Source organism: Macrobrachium nipponense, chromosome 14, assembly GCF_015104395.2.
Source record: "Macrobrachium nipponense isolate FS-2020 chromosome 14, ASM1510439v2, whole genome shotgun sequence".
Taxonomy (NCBI): domain Eukaryota; kingdom Metazoa; phylum Arthropoda; class Malacostraca; order Decapoda; family Palaemonidae; genus Macrobrachium; species Macrobrachium nipponense.
In genome coordinates, this window is record NC_087207.1 from 93,287,576 (window position 1) to 93,292,700 (window position 5,125).

The following is a 5,125-nucleotide window of genomic DNA, read 5'->3' on the forward strand; positions in this document are numbered from 1 at the left end:
AGATTCACATCACCCGTGCATTTGATGTCTAGGTTAGTCCCTTACGACGCTCCTGATTGGCTGTGGATAAGCCAATCACGGGGCTGGAAACCCTCAGTTTCTCTCGAGAGTTCACATAGGCCGGATGTATATTCCATCTCTCCCGAGGGATACTTTTGAAAGATGCATCCCTCAGGAGATGTGGAACATGCAACCTGACTATGTGACTCTCGAGAAAGACTTGAGAGTTTCCAGCCCTGTGAGTGGCTTATCAACAACCAATCAGGAGCGTCGTAAGGGACTGGCCTAGACATCATAATCACGTGTGATGCGAATCTACTATAGTAAAAGGAAAAATAGTTGAAACCTTCCATATAATATTTGTTTGTGTTTAATCTCTTCATTCTAACTAAAATGACGTATAGTGCCCATATGATGAAGATGTCGTATCACTTTTATAAAAAAAACTGAACCTTGCGGAAAACTGTTTCTGTTTCACGCTCCTGTAAAACTCCTCCTCCTCCTCCTCCTCCTCCTGATAGCTGCTGATGCTGCTTGTCTGGAAATCTTATTGGCTACTTACTGGGACCATCTTTTCCCGATACCCGATGGCCTTTTGTTTGTGACTTGCATTCTTCCGTTTTCTCTCTTGTTTATAGATAACGATTGATCTTTTTTGGCAATTCCGTCGTTGGAACCAGTTCTCTTTTCTACGAAATCAATTCATAAAGATTTTCCTGTCCCCATCTAGCATTTTTTTTTTTTTTTTTTTTTTTTTTTTTTTTTTTTCATCTGTCTACTTTATTTTTGACTTTGTTTTTGCTGGAACCTAATGGAATATCCGGCAAACCCTCAAAGAGTGATTCAAGTTTCATGGGGCTCTCGGACAACGCGTGTTATGTAGGATATCAAGTTATTCTACCAACAACGAAAGTATATATAAAAACGTTTTAAACTTGATTAATCCCTCGTACGCCAAGTGGGATTTTGTAACACGGAATGCCAGGCTGGGGTCTGTGAGACCCCAAATTAAATAATGGATATCCTTCACCTTATTGAAGTTGCAACAATTTTATTGTTTCCATATGTTTTAATGACTTTTTTATGAAGCTAACCAACAATATATCCTTATTTTCCTTTTATATCTTTTATTTATTTGCTTAAATCCAAATCCTACCAAATTTCTGATTTTTTTCAGTTTTTTTTTATATATTCAGGTGTTCATGCCATCTATAGGTTTGTTTTTCATCATTCTTAGTCATGAAACTTGTTCACAATGTAATAACACAAATGTTTGAGCAGCTATTGTGCCATAAATCTTAATTAGAGAAAGTATCATGAAAATGAAGACACAAAAATTCGAGATTAATTTCCATTCTGATCATAAAATTCATTTGCATAAGAAACTCTTAAAACATTATTTTAAATTATTTTAAGTAATGCCTAAGCACAAAAATATGAAATGAAATAAGAAAGCATGAAAGTACATAAAATATCTAAATTGTCATTCGAAAATAAATTATTTATGAATCGGGTAAACATTCAACACAAATTGAGAATGAGTGCTCATCACAAATAGGTTTATTACAGGTTTGGTATAACTTTTGTGTCTTCTTGTCTATTTTCATAGGACAAAATCCACATCTCTTTCTTTTTGTTGATGCTGATGTCGAAATATCATCTTCATTAACAAGTGCCTTCAAACACATCTTAACATGATTTGGACTATATCTTCCAGATGACGTATAATGACATTTTATCTGTGGCAAGCATAACCATTCTACTAACTCTGTTAATAAATTTCCTTCACCGACGTGGCCCTTTATATGCTGTAGTATTTTTCATCATGAACCCCACAAAGGCGTTGTAACAACCAACATCCAACATCCAATAATATATAGCCAATGGCCATCGGTATGATATGCGCTTACACGTGTAGTTAGTTCTTCACAAGCTGATCTGTTTGATCAACACCTCCTTTTGTTGCATTGTAGTCAAGTATAACATGCGGTTTGAAAGGTTCTTCTGGCTCTATGCTCTGTTTAAATGCATTGAACTTAGCAATAAAAGAGTCGCATTTCTCCGGGACGTAACTACAGATCATAATTCGATCTTCCTTGGAAAACCCAGATTCTGTCGAGTAAACCTAACGATCCTTTGATCTTTGAAATGATGGAGGAATTTCCTTTTTATTCTTCCTCAAATTACCCAGCATTGTAAGATTCTTGCTACGAAGCTCTTTAACTAAGCTGTAATCTGTAAAAAGGTTGTCTTTAGTAACGTTTCTACCAGTATTTTCAATGGTTGTTGTTAGGTCACGAACAACTCTTTATGGTTGCCCACTTTCAGCTTTTCCATCACTTTATCCAACGTAAACTTGAGAATTTAGAAAGAAGCATTTGTTGTAATTTCATCATTTTTTCCTCCTGTCCCATAGAACAGTTTCACTGGCACAGACATGATGAATAAAATGAAGAATATAATAAATTGTAAAAAGAAATCTATCTAACACAGATTGCCCAGTGGGGTCTCCGGAGACCACAGTGAAGTTTGCTGCCGTACAATTCTCAAACTAGACAATTCTACATAACGAAATGTTGTGTACCTGTATAGTAAACAAGGACAAACAAAGTCAGGAAAGGAAACTATTCTAAAACAATTATTAGCAAATTGGCAACATTTAAAATACGCTATGGGGTCATTCTGACTCCTCGTGCTCTTGGCGTACAAAGGTTTAAAATGTTTCAGCTAATGCCACTTCCACTACATCCCTTTGATCTCATTCACTAGTTTTCTTATTTAAGCTTTAAAATGAACTGCTTTGCATCCCAGAGAGGTCGATAAAGGTAAAAAGTATCAGCTCTTGCTTAGCCTCGGTCAGACAAAATTAGGCAAAAAGTTGAGGGCGACATCTACTATTGACCGAGCATAGGTTAACACAGGCAAACCCAACCTCTCTAAATATTTTCCAAATTGCTTGGTTCATTGATACTTATTTTTATTTTTTTACCTAATTACGATATATATGTAGTTTTATCAAGTAATGTTGACTGCATCCCCATAAAGGTTGCATGACTACATAATAGTCAATGGGTGCTTGGGGTGTTATTTCTGCTTCACTGTTTATGACAGTATAATACAACATTCATTTCGGTACGGTTATAAATGCAAATATATTTTAAGAGCAGTAAAATGTGCGAAATTCAGCTCATGCAAAGAATAATTCTAGTGTTACGACCGTTAACTTGGTTCGTTGTCATCCTGTCTACTAATTATATGCTGTAGATACGGCAGTATTCACCTCAGAAGTGAACAGCGTTATCAGTTCTGTCCGTCAATGTTCCTTTTGGTTCTGTGAATGTCAAGCAAGTGAAGAAAACGTCCAAGAATTTTAGCAACGAAAATTATTTTTCAATTCGGTCTCATTTTTTTCAGCTTTTGATGCTTTCTCGCGCCTAGATGGTGGAGGCCAATGGTTTAATATCTGTCTATCTAACTATCTATTTATAAAAAAAATGCTAAAAGCGGGGATTTTATTATATCTTGACCTGATTTCAGTGTGTGAATAGTTCAATGCGTTCGGGAAAAAAATCCATTCAAATTCATCTCCGAAGAAATCTCGTGAAGGACATCCCCCGACAGGGCTCCTTGAAGGACGCGGCCTATCTCCTCCTAAGGGGAACTGAAACCAGGCGTAGCGAGCCTTGAGTCCCGCCCTTGGTTATGTATCTTCGTCTGGTCTAACAGGAGTGCGAGTTGGGTGGGGAAGCAGAACACGAGGGGCGGACTTCTTTCTCTCTCTCTCTCTCTCTCTCTCTCCATTGACCTCATTATTTCCAGTATCCTGATTTTGCTCCTGAATAACGGGATAAGACTGAAGGATATCTTTAGCAGAGTATTTTTACACCAAAGTTTTTGGCATTTATTAAAACTTTGTGAGCTTTTCTCCTTCCTCAAACTTTACAAAGTCAAAAGACTATACATGTGTGTGTGTGTGTGTGTAAAGGAAGCGGTGGTTCCGAAGTGTGTAGTGGGTTTTCTCTGATATAATAACCACCAATTACCTTCACTTTCAGGCATAAATCAAACGTAGAGGTAAAATAAATATTTAATAACAAATTTAAATTTAAGAATCTGATTTGCTGTTGCAGTAGACAATATTTAATTTGTATGCATTTCTCGGGCGTAGTTTATATCACATAAGTTTTCCGGATAACTGACGTGGATACGTAGTTGGGCTCCTGCTGTAAACTGGCGTATGTTTGTGGCGACGAGACTAGTTTCAGTGACTCATCAATGACGGTCATCAACTGCTGTAAACATTCACACGAGTCCGTACGGTGATTTGAAGCAGCTGTCTTGAATGTCATCCAAGTGTCTTAACTTACAACAAATGGGATGCATGCATCAATTAAGGCACCAACGTCGGTAGGGGGAATGGGGCACTACCTCTGTGTGGTGTTGCTTGATGAAACAGAAGCAGAAGAAATGTGTTGTCTAAATAAAATGTCATCGACAGGCGGCGAAGAAAGATTCACGAGTTGCCAAGGAGGGTCAAGCAGCGAGGGCGAGGAAAATCAAGTAGTAGGAGCAAGGAAAATAGAATAGTAGTAGTAGAGTCGTAGTCGAAATTAACCATATGAGATAAAAGGGATAATCATTGAAAACAACAAGATTTATGTATCTTGTTTCAGTCACAACCAGAGACCAAGGGGCGCCATCTACGAATGATTGGAAAAACTAAAGCCTGTATAATTCTAACTATATACCAATTTCCCAATTGTTAGAGAAGAATTCCCTTACTATATACACACACACACATGAGTGTATGGATACAGATGTACACTTATACATTATATATATATATATATATATATATATATATATATATATATATATATATATCTATATATATATATATATATTATGCGTGTGTGTGTGTATATATATAAGCCAATAAGCTCATGCAAAGTATGTATTTCCGGTAACAGTAATTGGTGTGAAAATAAAGTATTTGAGTCAGCTATTCACATGGAACAGTCAGGGTGGGAATTTGGGATCAATAGTAATTAAATTCCTGACTCTGTGATGAAATAGCATCGACTCATTTCCGATGCGACCATTTTCATGTATCAATTATCAGTTA